The 16,588-nt window shown below is 43.5% G+C and overlaps 8 non-coding genes and 1 pseudogene across 8 annotated transcripts; all 9 read left to right on the top strand.

Annotated features, from left to right (window-relative positions):
* Positions 1-679: 679 nt before the first annotated feature.
* Positions 680-870, top strand: LOC141180138 (U2 spliceosomal RNA). The gene has a single exon (XR_012255913.1). It is a non-coding gene; the product is annotated as a U2 spliceosomal RNA (small nuclear RNA).
* Positions 871-1,985: 1,115 nt separating this feature from the next.
* Positions 1,986-2,077, top strand: LOC141180071 (U2 spliceosomal RNA; annotated as a pseudogene).
* Positions 2,078-2,876: 799 nt separating this feature from the next.
* Positions 2,877-3,059, top strand: LOC141179967 (U2 spliceosomal RNA). The gene has a single exon (XR_012255882.1). It is a non-coding gene; the product is annotated as a U2 spliceosomal RNA (small nuclear RNA).
* Positions 3,060-4,174: 1,115 nt separating this feature from the next.
* On the top strand, positions 4,175-4,365 carry LOC141180137 (U2 spliceosomal RNA). The gene has a single exon (XR_012255912.1). It is a non-coding gene; the product is annotated as a U2 spliceosomal RNA (small nuclear RNA).
* A 6,387-nt stretch (positions 4,366-10,752) lies between these two features.
* Positions 10,753-10,950, top strand: LOC141179737 (U2 spliceosomal RNA). Its single transcript, XR_012255716.1, has one exon. It is a non-coding gene; the product is annotated as a U2 spliceosomal RNA (small nuclear RNA).
* Positions 10,951-12,065: 1,115 nt separating this feature from the next.
* On the top strand, positions 12,066-12,256 carry LOC141180136 (U2 spliceosomal RNA). The gene has a single exon (XR_012255911.1). It is a non-coding gene; the product is annotated as a U2 spliceosomal RNA (small nuclear RNA).
* Positions 12,257-13,371: 1,115 nt separating this feature from the next.
* Positions 13,372-13,562, top strand: LOC141180135 (U2 spliceosomal RNA). The gene has a single exon (XR_012255910.1). It is a non-coding gene; the product is annotated as a U2 spliceosomal RNA (small nuclear RNA).
* A 1,115-nt stretch (positions 13,563-14,677) lies between these two features.
* Positions 14,678-14,868, top strand: LOC141180133 (U2 spliceosomal RNA). The gene has a single exon (XR_012255908.1). It is a non-coding gene; the product is annotated as a U2 spliceosomal RNA (small nuclear RNA).
* A 1,115-nt stretch (positions 14,869-15,983) lies between these two features.
* On the top strand, positions 15,984-16,174 carry LOC141180132 (U2 spliceosomal RNA). Its single transcript, XR_012255907.1, has one exon. It is a non-coding gene; the product is annotated as a U2 spliceosomal RNA (small nuclear RNA).
* The last annotated feature ends 414 nt before the right edge of the window (positions 16,175-16,588 follow it).

Raw genomic sequence — 16,588 nt, 5'->3', positions numbered from 1 at the left:
CTCTGCTGCGCTTAAAATTTCTTTTTTGGTTTGCTACAATGCCTTTTCTGAAACGTTGTCTCCCTCTGCTGGAACACTGACTTCTTTCATTTAATGCCTGCAGACTATAAAAGAGAACCCAACCCAAAAAGTTTGGTTGATTAGTCTGTGGCATTCTGTTAAACTGTTGCTTATGGCGGTCTCTGTGAGCTTCTCAGCGACATTCAGCCAGCCAGGTATCCTGCCTGCAGTAGATGGAATGTGGCAATGGAACGCTGGCTGCGCGTGTCATAATAGGCTCTGAGCCTTTATATACCTGTGCACAGCAGCAGCCACCTTCAGTCTGCTGCTGGACAGCCAGCAGCAGCAGCAGCAGGAGAGGTATGTAATCAGGAGCCCTCCTGCTAAGGGTAGACAGCTGCTCGTTCCACCCCACCCCCCGCCTTAATTGGTTCTCCTCCCTTCCAACGGTGTTGAGGCGGGTGGGAACAGCAGGGAGTGAAGGTGCTGTGTTTAAAGAGGTGGAGTTATGCAGATCTAAAATGCGTGGATTGCAGCAGCAGCAAGCCGAAAAGTGCAGGCATGTAAGGGATCTAGAGGTTGACAACATGTCTTCTTAACGGGAGTCCAGTAGCTCATCTCCACAAATGGACTTTTCAGGATCCTTGGGTGGCTCCGTAGTTTGAAACCAATTCTGGTTATCGCTTCTCGGCCTTTTGGCTAAGATCAAGTGTAGTATCTGTTCTTATCAGTTTAATATCTGATACGTCCCCTATCTGGGGACCATATATTAAATGGATTTTTAGAACAGGGAGATGGAAAAAGAGCTTGCTCTGTCCACTCCACGCATTGACCTGGTATTGCAGTATCTCCAGGACCGGTGCACCCCTTCTTTAATGCAGTTTCTAAAATCAGAAAGAATTGAATTCAATGTTTTTTGTTCATTTTGCTTGTTTGTCGGATTTTGGGATGGACTCTTTGGCTTTGCTTTTCTTCTCCTCATTGGACTTTTCATGTTCAAAGTTGCAGAAGCCAGATTACAAGCTCATTTTGGTTCAACTTCAGCAACTGTGCATTGCATTGCCATGTAATGTGATGCAATGCTATCTTTCTAGCTCTCCCTTTTTACTTCCTTTTGGATAAACAGACATATTAGGCAAGCATTTTGGAGCTTTCACCTAAATAACTACAGGTGGTGAGATAAGCTGCACAATATAATTGACCTTTCAGTATATTGTTGCACACACACCATCTATTTAGCAAATGCCCTTGTTATCAACAGCAGCCTTTTAAACTCACCTGAGCTAACAGGTATGTGCGCTGGTTACTCTGCTGCGCTTAAAATTTCTTTTTTGGTTTGCTACAATGCCTTTTCTGAAACGTTGTCTCCCTCTGCTGGAACACTGACTTCTTTCATTTAATGCCTGCAGACTATAGAAGAGAACCCAACCCAAAAAGTTTGGTTGATTAGTCTGTGGCATTCTGTTAAACTGTTGCTTATGGCGGTCTCTGTGAGCTTCTCAGCGACATTCAGCCAGCCAGGTATCCTGCCTGCAGTAGATGGAATGTGGCAATGGAACGCTGGCTGCGCGTGTCATAATAGGCTCTGAGCCTTTATATACCTGTGCACAGCAGCAGCCACCTTCAGTCTGCTGCTGGACAGCCAGCAGCAGCAGCAGCAGGAGAGGTATGTAATCAGGAGCCCTCCTGCTAAGGGTAGACAGCTGCTCGTTCCACCCCACCCCCCGCCTTAATTGGTTCTCCTCCCTTCCAACGGTGTTGAGGCAGGTGGGAACAGCAGGGGGTGAAGGTGCTGTGTTTAAAGAGGTGGAGTTATGCAGATCTAAAACGCGTGGATTGCAGCAGCAGCAAGCCGAAAAGTGCAGGCATGTAAGGGATCTAGAGGTTGACAACATGTCTTCTTAACGGGAGTCCAGGAGCTCATCTCCACAAATGGACTTTTCAGGATCCTTGGGTGGCTCCGTAGTTTGAAACCAATTCTGGTTATCGCTTCTCGGCCTTTTGGCTAAGATCAAGTGTAGTATCTTTCGAAAAGGCGGTTTTGGATGTTGGCCGCCCTAGTAGATTGATACATTATGCACACTGGGGTTTAGGCGCTTGTTAGTACGCCAGGTGGCTAATATAGTCATCTGGTGGAAAGCATGGCCCCCCAGGATCGACGCCATTGGGCCGGGGAAGATCGAAAGCCCGAAGTGTGAAGTGCCCCAGGAGTGGTGACCCTGGGGTGCCTTAACTCACTGGGATTGGGAACCCCACTTGAGTTTATGGCACATTTGCACTAGCACTTCAATATTTCTTTCTTCACACACACCCTTATTCCAGGCCTTCTGGCCTTAGGATGGGGAATTTTTCAATTCCCGGTCGAAGGTCCGGGCAGTATTATACTGTGAAACCTTCACTATTTATTTAATTTTTTTTTGTCACTGTGTGTCCACTTTTTCACGTGTGTCCACGTCCTTACTAGGATTTTGTCGGGATGCGGTTCCCTTACGGGTTCCTCTCTTGGCAGGTCTAGGGGGGGAGTGTGTGGCCATCAGGTTCCGCTCCCCCCTGAACCCCCCTGGCTCTCCTCTTTCGGGAGGAGAGCGTTGTTGGCTCCCCTCTTCCGGGAGGGGAGCACAGTCTTTGGCTCCCAGTGCCTTGCTCGGGTGAGAACTCGGGCAGGTATTGAGGGTAAGATTGAGTCGCCTCTGGCTCCGGCTGGAGGTGGCTATTTGTCCCTGTGCCTCGCTGTGGCCTTCTGGCTCGGAGGGACGGGGAATGGTTTGGGGGACCCTTCTCCTTTTGGAGAGGGTTTCAAGAAGACCAGCATCCTAGTGCACTTTTTTTTGTGGCACTTGTCACTTTTTTAAGCGCACTCGGGTTTTGTACACGAATTCGGGCTTTCGAAAAAAAAAAAAAAAAAATCTGTTCTTATCAGTTTAATATCTGATACGTCCCATATCTGGGGACCATATATTAAATGGATTTTTAGAACAGGGAGATGGAAAAAGAGCTTGCTCTGTCCACTCCACGCATTGACCTGGTATTGCAGTATCTCCAGGACCGGTGCACCCCTTCTTTAATGCAGTTTCTAAAATCAGAAAGAATTGAATTCAATGTTTTTTGTTCATTTTGCTTGTTTGTCGGATTTTGGGATGGAATCTTTGGCTTTGCTTTTCTTCTCCTCACTGGATTTTTCATGTTCAAAGTTGCAGAAGCCAGATTACAAGCTCATTTTGGTTCAACTTCAGCAACTGTGCATTGCATTGCCATGTAATGTGATGCAATGCTATCTTTCTAGCTCTCCCTTTTTACTTCCTTTTGGATAAACAGACATACTAGGCAAGCATTTTGGAGCTTTCACCTAAATAACTACAGGTGGTGAGATAAGCTGCACAATATAATTGACCTTTCAGTATATTGTTGCACACACACCATCTATTTAGCAAATGCCCTTGTTATCAACAGCAGCCTTTTAAACTCACCTGAGCTAACAGGTATGTGCGCTGGTTACTCTGCTGCGCTTAAAATTTCTTTTTTGGTTTGCTACAATGCCTTTTCTGAAACGTTGTCTCCCTCTGCTGGAACACTGACTTCTTTCATTTAATGCCTGCAGACTATAAAAGAGAACCCAACCCAAAAAGTTTGGTTGATTAGTCTGTGGCATTCTGTTAAACTGTTGCTTATGGCGGTCTCTGTGAGCTTCTCAGCGACATTCAGCCAGCCAGGTATCCTGCCTGCAGTAGATGGAATGTGGCAATGGAACGCTGGCTGCGCGTGTCATAATAGGCTCTGAGCCTTTATATACCTGTGCACAGCAGCAGCCACCTTCAGTCTGCTGCTGGACAGCCAGCAGCAGCAGCAGCAGGAGAGGTATGTAATCAGGAGCCCTCCTGCTAAGGGTAGACAGCTGCTCGTTCCACCCCACCCCCCGCCTTAATTGGTTCTCCTCCCTTCCAACGGTGTTGAGGCGGGTGGGAACAGCAGGGGGTGAAGGTGCTGTGTTTAAAGAGGTGGAGTTATGCAGATCTAAAATGCGTGGATTGCAGCAGCAGCAAGCCGAAAAGTGCAGGCATGTAAGGGATCTAGAGGTTGACAACATGTCTTCTTAACGGGAGTCCAGGAGCTCATCTCCACAAATGGACTTTTCAGGATCCTTGGGTGGCTCCGTAGTTTGAAACCAATTCTGGTTATCGCTTCTCGGCCTTTTGGCTAAGATCAAGTGTAGTATCTGTTCTTATCAGTTTAATATCTGATACGTCCCCTATCTGGGGACCATATATTAAATGGATTTTTAGAACAGGGAGATGGAAAAAGAGCTTGCTCTGTCCACTCCACGCATTGACCTGGTATTGCAGTATCTCCAGGACCGGTGCACCCCTTCTTTAATGCAGTTTCTAAAATCAGAAAGAATTGAATTCAATGTTTTTTGTTCATTTTGCTTGTTTGTCGGATTTTGGGATGGACTCTTTGGCTTTGCTTTTCTTCTCCTTATTGGACTTTTCATGTTCAAAGTTGCAGAAGCCAGATTACAAGCTCATTTTGGTTCAACTTCAGCAACTGTGCATTGCATTGCCATGTAATGTGATGCAATGCTATCTTTCTAGCTCTCCCTTTTTACTTCCTTTTGGATAAACAGACATATTAGGCAAGCATTTTGGAGCTTTCACCTAAATAACTACAGGTGGTGAGATAAGCTGCACAATATAATTGACCTTTCAGTATATTGTTGCACACACACCATCTATTTAGCAAATGCCCTTGTTATCAACAGCAGCCTTTTAAACTCACCTGAGCTAACAGGTATGTGCGCTGGTTACTCTGCTGCGCTTAAAATTTCTTTTTTGGTTTGCTACAATGCCTTTTCTGAAACGTTGTCTCCCTCTGCTGGAACACTGACTTCTTTCATTTAATGCCTGCAGACTATAAAAGAGAACCCAACCCAAAAAGTTTGGTTGATTAGTCTGTGGCATTCTGTTAAACTGTTGCTTATGGCGGTCTCTGTGAGCTTCTCAGCGACATTCAGCCAGCCAGGTATCCTGCCTGCAGTAGATGGAATGTGGCAATGGAACGCTGGCTGCGCGTGTCATAATAGGCTCTGAGCCTTTATATACCTGTGCACAGCAGCAGCCACCTTCAGTCTGCTGCTGGACAGCCAGCAGCAGCAGCAGCAGGAGAGGTATGTAATCAGGAGCCCTCCTGCTAAGGGTAGACAGCTGCTCGTTCCACCCCACCCCCCGCCTTAATTGGTTCTCCTCCCTTCCAACGGTGTTGAGGCGGGTGGGAACAGCAGGGGGTGAAGGTGCTGTGTTTAAAGAGGTGGAGTTATGCAGATCTAAAACGCGTGGATTGCAGCAGCAGCAAGCCGAAAAGTGCAGGCATGTAAGGGATCTAGAGGTTGACAACATGTCTTCTTAACGGGAGTCCAGGAGCTCATCTCCACAAATGGACTTTTCAGGATCCTTGGGTGGCTCCGTAGTTTGAAACCAATTCTGGTTATCGCTTCTTGGCCTTTTGGCTGAGACCAAGTGCTTCACAGCAGGAGGTTTCAGTTGAAGGGCACTCAGGTACCCCTCTCCTTGGCCTGGCAGGATCGTCCACTTCGGTGGGCTTCACCTGCCTGCTGCTATTAGGGAGAGGGATTAGTCCTAGGGTAACGGGCAGCGATCCCCCAGCCTTCAGGTGCTTTATCTCAAAGCTCTGAAGGCGCAGATTGCAGGCGGTTGCAATTTGCATTTTGTTGCGCCATACCATGGAGGTTGACCCCAACCTCGTGCCTCTATATGCGAGGCTTAAGAACACCATAAGGGTCCGCTTTACGGCTGGTGGTTGCGATATGCGGAATCTGGGATATGTAGTCCAGGACGTGCTTGAGAAACTGCTCCACGTCAGAACCAACGAAATCCTTTCTATCCAGGATTATCCTCGACGTGGAGATTATGATGTAACCTTTACTGGCGAAGGTATTTTCAAAGATGTTTTGTCCAGAGTTAAGTCGGTAGAAAATAGCCCTGGTCTAAAAGGGATTCAGATCATCGAGCACGTCCTGGATGAGGTAAAGATGGTGGTTGTGAAAATCTTCTCACCCTTCATAACAGCACCAGAGGTTATTTCCTTTTTGTCAGTTTATTTTAAAAGTGTGAAATTGATTGGGAAAGTGTTGAATGAGTTTAACATCTGGACCTCAAAATGGAAGTTTTTAGTAAAATGTGAAAGAGACCCTAAATTCCCTGGAGGTGTGAGACTTCCTCCAGCTCGATTTAAAATAGGGCAAACTAATGGGGATTTTTTTTTCTCAGGAATGCCACTTTTCTGTAGGTATTGTGGTCTCTATGGGCACTCTAAGGATAGTTGTGGTGCCACTTGTAGAAATTGTGCCAGTACTGAACATGACACAAAGGAGTGCCCAAATGAAAAAAAATGCTCTTTTTGTCGGACACCTGGTCATTTCTATTTTTCTTGCCCTCACAGGTTCAGAGAGGATGAACAAAAACAAAAGGAGAAGTCCAAGACATCCGGGAATGGACGGGCCAATCAGACCACCCCTCAGGAGGAGGAACAGCAACCTGGAGCCTCGGGAGGTGATAAGGGCGCTTCGACTAGTAACAATCCCTCCGAGTCAATGACAGGTAACTCACAGGAGCCCAGGAGCTGGCTGAAAGACCATAAGGAGGCTAAAAGGAAGGCTGAGAAAGATCATAAAGGGGCGGTCGGTAAGGCCAAAAAAGAACGCCAAAAGGCTGACACCGAGCCCAAAATTCCCACTGGGTCTCACGAGAGCGAGGGCGGTACGTGGCATTTGGTGAGGTCTCATAATAAGAAAAAGAATGGTTCCGTGGAGGTGGCTAATAGGGAGGAGATGGATACATCCCCTCACGGGGGTGTAGACTCTGGAATCCCGAGGTCCCGGGGCTCTGCTGCCCCAGGTGGGGCCCCGAACCTGGCTGCCTCCGGGGACTCTGAGGCTCCGCCATGTGCGCAGCCTGCCCCTGTGTTACGACCCTCTGCGGGTCAGCAGGGGAGTGCGGAGCCTCTCGGAGACCCACCTGACGAGGACCTAAATGGTCAGCCTATGGAGACCCAGTGTAACCTTTCTCACAATATCCTTCCGAGCTACACCCCAGTAGCGTCGGGTCTTAATTTAAGTGAATGTTCCTTCTCCGATGATGAAGACTCTTTGATAACGGTGGATTCAGAAGAGGGCGTTGGTGAAAGTCCAAGTGGTCTGATCCGTCCATCGGATAGGTAAAGTCCAGTTTTTGTTTCTTCCTAACCATTTGTTATGATGGCTGACATTAGTGGTGTTTCCCTCAATGTGAGAGGCATAGGATCCAAGACCAGAAGAGCTACTGTTTTACATTTTTTAACCTGTTTTACAGCTTCTGTTTTCTTTTTACAAGAATGTCATATCCCTCATAAGATTTCTTACAAAAAATATAAGGAAGAGTGGAAACATGGTCCATCGGTCTGGTCTGGATCAAATGCAACCGGATCAGCCGGGGTAGCTATACTTTTTAAGGGAAATGTGTCTATTGATTTTATCCAAGATATTTTACCGGGTCGTATTCTTTTAGTTAAGGCTTTTATTGATGGGACAAGATGGCAGTTTTTAAATTTTTATGGGTCACCTGATAAAAATGAAAGGGCTGATATGCTGGAAATTTTACCTTTATTTATTAACATTTCTGAACCTTTTATCCTGGCAGGTGATTTTAATTGTATTTTAAAAGGCGAAAGCCGACGCTCCGGTTCCGTGAGTAGAAATTATGACAAAACGTCTGGAATGTTAAGCAATATTATAAATGATTGTAAATTAACTGATGTGTATAAAGAATGTAACAAGGATAGCCCTATAGACGCTGGTTTCACCTGGAGCAATTCTACATGTAGCTCCAGGATAGATTTTGTTTTAGGTTCAGAAAAAATACTGCCAGTGAAATGTGAAGTTTTAACTAATATTCTCTCAGATCACAAGGTTTTATCTTTTAGAGTGAGGATTAATGGAAAGAAGAAATGTGGTAAGAAATCTTGGAAATTGAATGTGTCCCTTTTAAAAGATCCACAAATTTTATCGGATTTTATTGAGTTTTATGTAAACTGTAGAAAAAGGAAAAACCCCAATATTTCTTTTAGCTCCTGGTGGGATAGAATGAAAATAAACATTAAAGATTTCTTTATAAAGAAAAGCATACAAAAAGCTAAAGAAAAGTTTGAGATCTATAATTTTCTTAATATCAGGTTACAGACATTGTACAAATTCAAAGACAATGGTCTGGATGTAGGTAATGATATATTGAGTCTTAAAGGAGAAATTTCAAAGTGGTTGGAACAAAAAGGAAAAGAACTGATTTTTCGTTCAAAGGTAAAACACGTAGAAGAGGATGAGACTTGTTCCAGGTATTTTTTTAAGAAAAACAAACAGGCGAAAACAATAATTGATAACATAGATGGAGATAATAATATCAACGTTATATTGGATAAGGTAAATGTCTATTTTAATGATCTTTTTAATGTAAAAACTGTAGACCATGATTTAATACACACTTTCCTGGGGGAGATCAAGTCCACCCTAGATGCTGATGCCCAAAGTTTTTTATCCCAACCTCTATGTGAGGAAGAGATTTTAGAAACCATGAAGAGTTTTAAAAATGGTAAAGTGCCCGGCCCTGATGGTATCCCCATAGAGTTTTATATAAGTTTTTATGATATTTTAAAAGATGATTTGTTTAATTTGTTTTCCGAAGTTTTTAATAATAAGGTTTTACTCAACTCATGGAAGAAAGGTGAGGTATCACTACTATACAAAAAAGGTGACAAAACGGATCTTAAAAACTGGAGGCCGATAACTCTTTTAAATAGTGATTACAAAATTATGGCTAAGATCTGTGCAAATCGGTTGAAAAAGGTGATACATAAAGTAATTCATGCAAATCAGGTATGCGGGGTACCTGGGCGTAGTATCTGGGACAATTTAAACCTGGTGAAAGATTGTATTGAAGATGTAAAAACCAGAAAGACAAAGATGTCAATCCTAGCGGTGGATTTTGAGAAAGCTTTTGACCGCGTGTCTCATTTTTATCTTTTTAAAGTTTTAGAAAAAATGGGCATTCCGGGTGGGTTTTTATTGTCTCTTAAAGCTTTTTATAATGATTGTACGAGTAAGATTTTAGTTAATGGTTTTAAAACAAAAGAGGTAGTTTTAAAATCAGGGGTGAAGCAGGGTTGCCCTTTGTCCCCCCTGCTTTTTATATGTGCTATAGAACCCCTTTTATGTACAATACGCCGGGATAAGCAAATATGTGGAGTACCCTTACCCGGAGGGAACGGTCTACAAGTTAAAGTTGTAAGCTATATGGATGATGTAGCAGTGTTTGGATGTGATGTACCTTCAATACAAAAAACGATAAGCCAAATTCAGTCTTTTTGTACAGTTTCCGGTTTTAAAATTAATCTTACTAAATGTAATATTTTAAATGTCGGGGGGATGAGTTTACATGATGTACCAATTGAAGTTACAGATTCCATTACTATTTTAGGTGTTTCTTTTAATGAATCTAATAATGGTTTTAATAGCTGGGATGCGGCAGCACAGAAAATTAATCAGAAAATCTGCATGTGGAATATGAGAAAGCTGTCAATGGAAGGTAAAGTTCTGATTGTAAAAATGGTGATATTACCTATCCTGTTATATCTTAGTTTGGTGTTCCCCCCTCCTACAAATTTGTTGAAACGAATTACAAAAGTATGTTTTACCTTTTTTTGGGGCTCAAAAATGGAGAAACTCAAAAGAGAAATTGTGACAAAGCCAAAGGTTAAAGGTGGGAAAGATTTCCCTGTTTTAGATAAGTTTCTTTTAATACATTTTTTCTGTTTCTGTTTTAAAACCCTTTTTAAAGATAATTACCTTTCCTATTTTATGCGTTTTAACACTGGTTTTCTCATGAGAAGGTTTGGTTGGTTTGAAACGGTTTTATCTTTTCCTTATGCTTTTAACCTACCTGCACATTATGAGATTTTAAAGAAAATTATTCTTGATTTTAATTTGAATAAGAAACAGACAGGGGATCTATGTAACAGCAAGACACTACTCAAACAAATTAGTACTGATGTGACGTTGTGTGATATTGAACGTTATGATGATGACAAAACTGTACACATATGGAAAATGATTAACGCCCCTTATCTTTTTAATGTACAGAAAGACATGTCTTGGAGCTGCGCACACCACTGTCTTCCTTGCCGGGCATTCCAGTACAGAAGAGGTTTTGTGAGGTCTGCCATCTGCCCAAGAGAAGGTTGTCAAGAAGAAGAGACAGTGAAGCATCTTTTATGGACTTGTGCTTTTGCTAAAGAGTTCTGGAGAAGATTAATCCCCCTGCTGGAGAAAATGGTGGACCTCAAGGACTTTAATTTTGCATCAGTGTTATATGGTCTTCTGGAATGCCCAACAATGGACCAAAAAATAATGGCGTGGAAGACAGTGAATTGTGCCAAGATAGCGCTCTGGAATGCTAGAAATATTGCTGTTTTTAAACATGAAATGTTACCAGTAGATGATGTTTTAGCCTTTTGTAAAAGTGAAATGTACATATACTATTTATTGGACAGGAAAAAGAATGTAACGTTGGCAGGCAAATGGCTTTTTAACCTATGGAATATTTGAAGTCTTGTAAAATTTGCTGTGATGGAATTTTTATTTTTCTTTGAAGTCCCGAAAGTGTAATGTGGATGTAATGGTTTTATTTCTGTAATTTGTTAAATTTTAAATAAACGGTTTTTATCCCCATGTGGGGGATAGCCAAATTAAAAAAAAAATCTGTTCTTATCAGTTTAATATCTGATACGTCCCCTATCTGGGGACCATATATTAAATGGATTTTTAGAACAGGGAGATGGAAAAAGAGCTTGCTCTGTCCACTCCACGCATTGACCTGGTATTGCAGTATCTCCAGGACCGGTGCACCCCTTCTTTAATGCAGTTTCTAAAATCAGAAAGAATTGAATTCAATGTTTTTTGTTCATTTTGCTTGTTTGTCGGATTTTGGGATGGACTCTTTGGCTTTGCTTTTCTTCTCCTCATTGGATTTTTCATGTTCAAAGTTGCAGAAGCCAGATTACAAGCTCATTTTGGTTCAACTTCAGCAACTGTGCATTGCATTGCCATGTAATGTGATGCAATGCTATCTTTCTAGCTCTCCCTTTTTACTTCCTTTTGGATAAACAGACATATTAGGCAAGCATTTTGGAGCTTTCACCTAAATAACTACAGGTGGTGAGATAAGCTGCACAATATAATTGACCTTTCAGTATATTGTTGCACACACACCATCTATTTAGCAAATGCCCTTGTTATCAACAGCAGCCTTTTAAACTCACCTGAGCTAACAGGTATGTGCGCTGGTTACTCTGCTGCGCTTAAAATTTCTTTTTTGGTTTGCTACAATGCCTTTTCTGAAACGTTGTCTCCTTCTGCTGGAACACTGACTTCTTTCATTTAATGCCTGCAGACTATAAAAGAGAACCCAACCCAAAAAGTTTGGTTGATTAGTCTGTGGCATTCTGTTAAACTGTTGCTTATGGCGGTCTCTGTGAGCTTCTCAGCGACATTCAGCCAGCCAGGTATCCTGCCTGCAGTAGATGGAATGTGGCAATGGAACGCTGGCTGCGCGTGTCATAATAGGCTCTGAGCCTTTATATACCTGTGCACAGCAGCAGCCACCTTCAGTCTGCTGCTGGACAGCCAGCAGCAGCAGCAGCAGGAGAGGTATGTAATCAGGAGCCCTCCTGCTAAGGGTAGACAGCTGCTCGTTCCACCCCACCCCCCGCCTTAATTGGTTCTCCTCCCTTCCAACGGTGTTGAGGCGGGTGGGAACAGCAGGGGGTGAAGGTGCTGTGTTTAAAGAGGTGGAGTTATGCAGATCTAAAACGCGTGGATTGCAGCAGCAGCAAGCCGAAAAGTGCAGGCATGTAAGGGATCTAGAGGTTGACAACATGTCTTCTTAACGGGAGTCCAGGAGCTCATCTCCACAAATGGACTTTTCAGGATCCTTGGGTGGCTCCGTAGTTTGAAACCAATTCTGGTTATCGCTTCTCGGCCTTTTGGCTAAGATCAAGTGTAGTATCTGTTCTTATCAGTTTAATATCTGATACGTCCCCTATCTGGGGACCATATATTAAATGGATTTTTAGAACAGGGAGATGGAAAAAGAGCTTGCTCTGTCCACTCCACGCATTGACCTGGTATTGCAGTATCTCCAGGACCGGTGCACCCCTTCTTTAATGCAGTTTCTAAAATCAGAAAGAATTGAATTCAATGTTTTTTGTTCATTTTGCTTGTTTGTCGGATTTTGGGATGGACTCTTTGGCTTTGCTTTTCTTCTCCTCATTGGATTTTTCATGTTCAAAGTTGCAGAAGCCAGATTACAAGCTCATTTTGGTTCAACTTCAGCAACTGTGCATTGCATTGCCATGTAATGTGATGCAATGCTATCTTTCTAGCTCTCCCTTTTTACTTCCTTTTGGATAAACAGACATATTAGGCAAGCATTTTGGAGCTTTCACCTAAATAACTACAGGTGGTGAGATAAGCTGCACAATATAATTGACCTTTCAGTATATTGTTGCACACACACCATCTATTTAGCAAATGCCCTTGTTATCAACAGCAGCCTTTTAAACTCACCTGAGCTAACAGGTATGTGCGCTGGTTACTCTGCTGCGCTTAAAATTTCTTTTTTGGTTTGCTACAATGCCTTTTCTGAAACGTTGTCTCCTTCTGCTGGAACACTGACTTCTTTCATTTAATGCCTGCAGACTATAAAAGAGAACCCAACCCAAAAAGTTTGGTTGATTAGTCTGTGGCATTCTGTTAAACTGTTGCTTATGGCGGTCTCTGTGAGCTTCTCAGCGACATTCAGCCAGCCAGGTATCCTGCCTGCAGTAGATGGAATGTGGCAATGGAACGCTGGCTGCGCGTGTCATAATAGGCTCTGAGCCTTTATATACCTGTGCACAGCAGCAGCCACCTTCAGTCTGCTGCTGGACAGCCAGCAGCAGCAGCAGCAGGAGAGGTATGTAATCAGGAGCCCTCCTGCTAAGGGTAGACAGCTGCTCGTTCCACCCCACCCCCCGCCTTAATTGGTTCTCCTCCCTTCCAACGGTGTTGAGGCGGGTGGGAACAGCAGGGGGTGAAGGTGCTGTGTTTAAAGAGGTGGAGTTATGCAGATCTAAAACGCGTGGATTGCAGCAGCAGCAAGCCGAAAAGTGCAGGCATGTAAGGGATCTAGAGGTTGACAACATGTCTTCTTAACGGGAGTCCAGGAGCTCATCTCCACAAATGGACTTTTCAGGATCCTTGGGTGGCTCCGTAGTTTGAAACCAATTCTGGTTATCGCTTCTCGGCCTTTTGGCTAAGATCAAGTGTAGTATCTGTTCTTATCAGTTTAATATCTGATACGTCCCCTATCTGGGGACCATATATTAAATGGATTTTTAGAACAGGGAGATGGAAAAAGAGCTTGCTCTGTCCACTCCACGCATTGACCTGGTATTGCAGTATCTCCAGGACCGGTGCACCCCTTCTTTAATGCAGTTTCTAAAATCAGAAAGAATTGAATTCAATGTTTTTTGTTCATTTTGCTTGTTTGTCGGATTTTGGGATGGACTCTTTGGCTTTGCTTTTCTTCTCCTCATTGGATTTTTCATGTTCAAAGTTGCAGAAGCCAGATTACAAGCTCATTTTGGTTCAACTTCAGCAACTGTGCATTGCATTGCCATGTAATGTGATGCAATGCTATCTTTCTAGCTCTCCCTTTTTACTTCCTTTTGGATAAACAGACATATTAGGCAAGCATTTTGGAGCTTTCACCTAAATAACTACAGGTGGTGAGATAAGCTGCACAATATAATTGACCTTTCAGTATATTGTTGCACACACACCATCTATTTAGCAAATGCCCTTGTTATCAACAGCAGCCTTTTAAACTCACCTGAGCTAACAGGTATGTGCGCTGGTTACTCTGCTGCGCTTAAAATTTCTTTTTTGGTTTGCTACAATGCCTTTTCTGAAACGTTGTCTCCCTCTGCTGGAACACTGACTTCTTTCATTTAATGCCTGCAGACTATAAAAGAGAACCCAACCCAAAAAGTTTGGTTGATTAGTCTGTGGCATTCTGTTAAACTGTTGCTTATGGCGGTCTCTGTGAGCTTCTCAGCGACATTCAGCCAGCCAGGTATCCTGCCTGCAGTAGATGGAATGTGGCAATGGAACGCTGGCTGCGCGTGTCATAATAGGCTCTGAGCCTTTATATACCTGTGCACAGCAGCAGCCACCTTCAGTCTGCTGCTGGACAGCCAGCAGCAGCAGCAACAGGAGAGGTATGTAATCAGGAGCCCTCCTGCTAAGGGTAGACAGCTGCTCGTTCCACCCCACCCCCCGCCTTAATTGGTTCTCCTCCCTTCCAACGGTGTTGAGGCGGGTGGGAACAGCAGGGGGTGAAGGTGCTGTGTTTAAAGAGGTGGAGTTATGCAGATCTAAAATGCGTGGATTGCAGCAGCAGCAAGCCGAAGAGTGCAGGCATGTAAGGGATCTAGAGGTTGACAACATGTCTTCTTAACGGGAGTCCAGGAGCTCATCTCCACAAATGGACTTTTCAGGATCCTTGGGTGGCTCCGTAGTTTGAAACCAATTCTGGTTATCGCTTCTCGGCCTTTTGGCTAAGATCAAGTGTAGTATCTGTTCTTATCAGTTTAATATCTGATACGTCCCCTATCTGGGGACCATATATTAAATGGATTTTTAGAACAGGGAGATGGAAAAAGAGCTTGCTCTGTCCACTCCACGCATTGACCTGGTATTGCAGTATCTCCAGGACCGGTGCACCCCTTCTTTAATGCAGTTTCTAAAATCAGAAAGAATTGAATTCAATGTTTTTTGTTCATTTTGCTTGTTTGTCGGATTTTGGGATGGACTCTTTGGCTTTGCTTTTCTTCTCCTCATTGGATTTTTCATGTTCAAAGTTGCAGAAGCCAGATTACAAGCTCATTTTGGTTCAACTTCAGCAACTGTGCATTGCATTGCCATGTAATGTGATGCAATGCTATCTTTCTAGCTCTCCCTTTTTACTTCCTTTTGGATAAACAGACATATTAGGCAAGCATTTTGGAGCTTTCACCTAAATAACTACAGGTGGTGAGATAAGCTGCACAATATAATTGACCTTTCAGTATATTGTTGCACACACACCATCTATTTAGCAAATGCCCTTGTTATCAACAGCAGCCTTTTAAACTCACCTGAGCTAACAGGTATGTGCGCTGGTTACTCTGCTGCACTTAAAATTTCTTTTTTGGTTTGCTACAATGCCTTTTCTGAAACGTTGTCTCCCTCTGCTGGAACACTGACTTCTTTCATTTAATGCCTGCAGACTATAAAAGAGAACCCAACCCAAAAAGTTTGGTTGATTAGTCTGTGGCATTCTGTTAAACTGTTGCTTATGGCGGTCTCTGTGAGCTTCTCAGCGACATTCAGCCAGCCAGGTATCCTGCCTGCAGTAGATGGAATGTGGCAATGGAACGCTGGCTGCGCGTGTCATAATAGGCTCTGAGCCTTTATATACCTGTGCACAGCAGCAGCCACCTTCAGTCTGCTGCTGGACAGCCAGCAGCAGCAGCAGCAGGAGAGGTATGTAATCAGGAGCCCTCCTGCTAAGGGTAGACAGCTGCTCGTTCCACCCCACCCCCCGCCTTAATTGGTTCTCCTCCCTTCCAACGGTGTTGAGGCGGGTGGGAACAGCAGGGGGTGAAGGTGCTGTGTTTAAAGAGGTGGAGTTATGCAGATCTAAAATGCGTGGATTGCAGCAGCAGCAAGCCGAAGAGTGCAGGCATGTAAGGGATCTAGAGGTTGACAACATGTCTTCTTAACGGGAGTCCAGGAGCTCATCTCCACAAATGGACTTTTCAGGATCCTTGGGTGGCTCCGTAGTTTGAAACCAATTCTGGTTATCGCTTCTCGGCCTTTTGGCTAAGATCAAGTGTAGTATCTGTTCTTATCAGTTTAATATCTGATACGTCCCCTATCTGGGGACCATATATTAAATGGATTTTTAGAACAGGGAGATGGAAAAAGAGCTTGCTCTGTCCACTCCACGCATTGACCTGGTATTGCAGTATCTCCAGGACCGGTGCACCCCTTCTTTAATGCAGTTTCTAAAATCAGAAAGAATTGAATTCAATGTTTTTTGTTCATTTTGCTTGTTTGTCGGATTTTGGGATGGACTCTTTGGCTTTGCTTTTCTTCTCCTCATTGGACTTTTCATGTTCAAAGTTGCAGAAGCCAGATTACAAGCTCATTTTGGTTCAACTTCAGCAACTGTGCATTGCATTGCCATGTAATGTGATGCAATGCTATCTTTCTAGCTCTCCCTTTTTACTTCCTTTTGGATAAACAGACATATTAGGCAAGCATTTTGGAGCTTTCACCTAAATAACTACAGGTGGTGAGATAAGCTGCACAATATAATTGACCTTTCAGTATATTGTTGCACACACGCCATCTATTTAGCAAATGCCCTTGTTATCAACAGCAGCCTTTTAAACTCACCTGAGC

This window comes from Phyllobates terribilis, unplaced genomic scaffold (assembly GCF_046119375.1).
Source record: "Phyllobates terribilis strain yellow unplaced genomic scaffold, ASM4611937v1 Scaffold_30__1_contigs__length_15301838, whole genome shotgun sequence".
In the NCBI taxonomy this organism is placed as follows: domain Eukaryota; kingdom Metazoa; phylum Chordata; class Amphibia; order Anura; family Dendrobatidae; genus Phyllobates; species Phyllobates terribilis.
The sequence above is the reverse complement of the archived record's forward strand: the minus strand, read 5'-3'. Positions and strand labels throughout refer to the sequence as shown.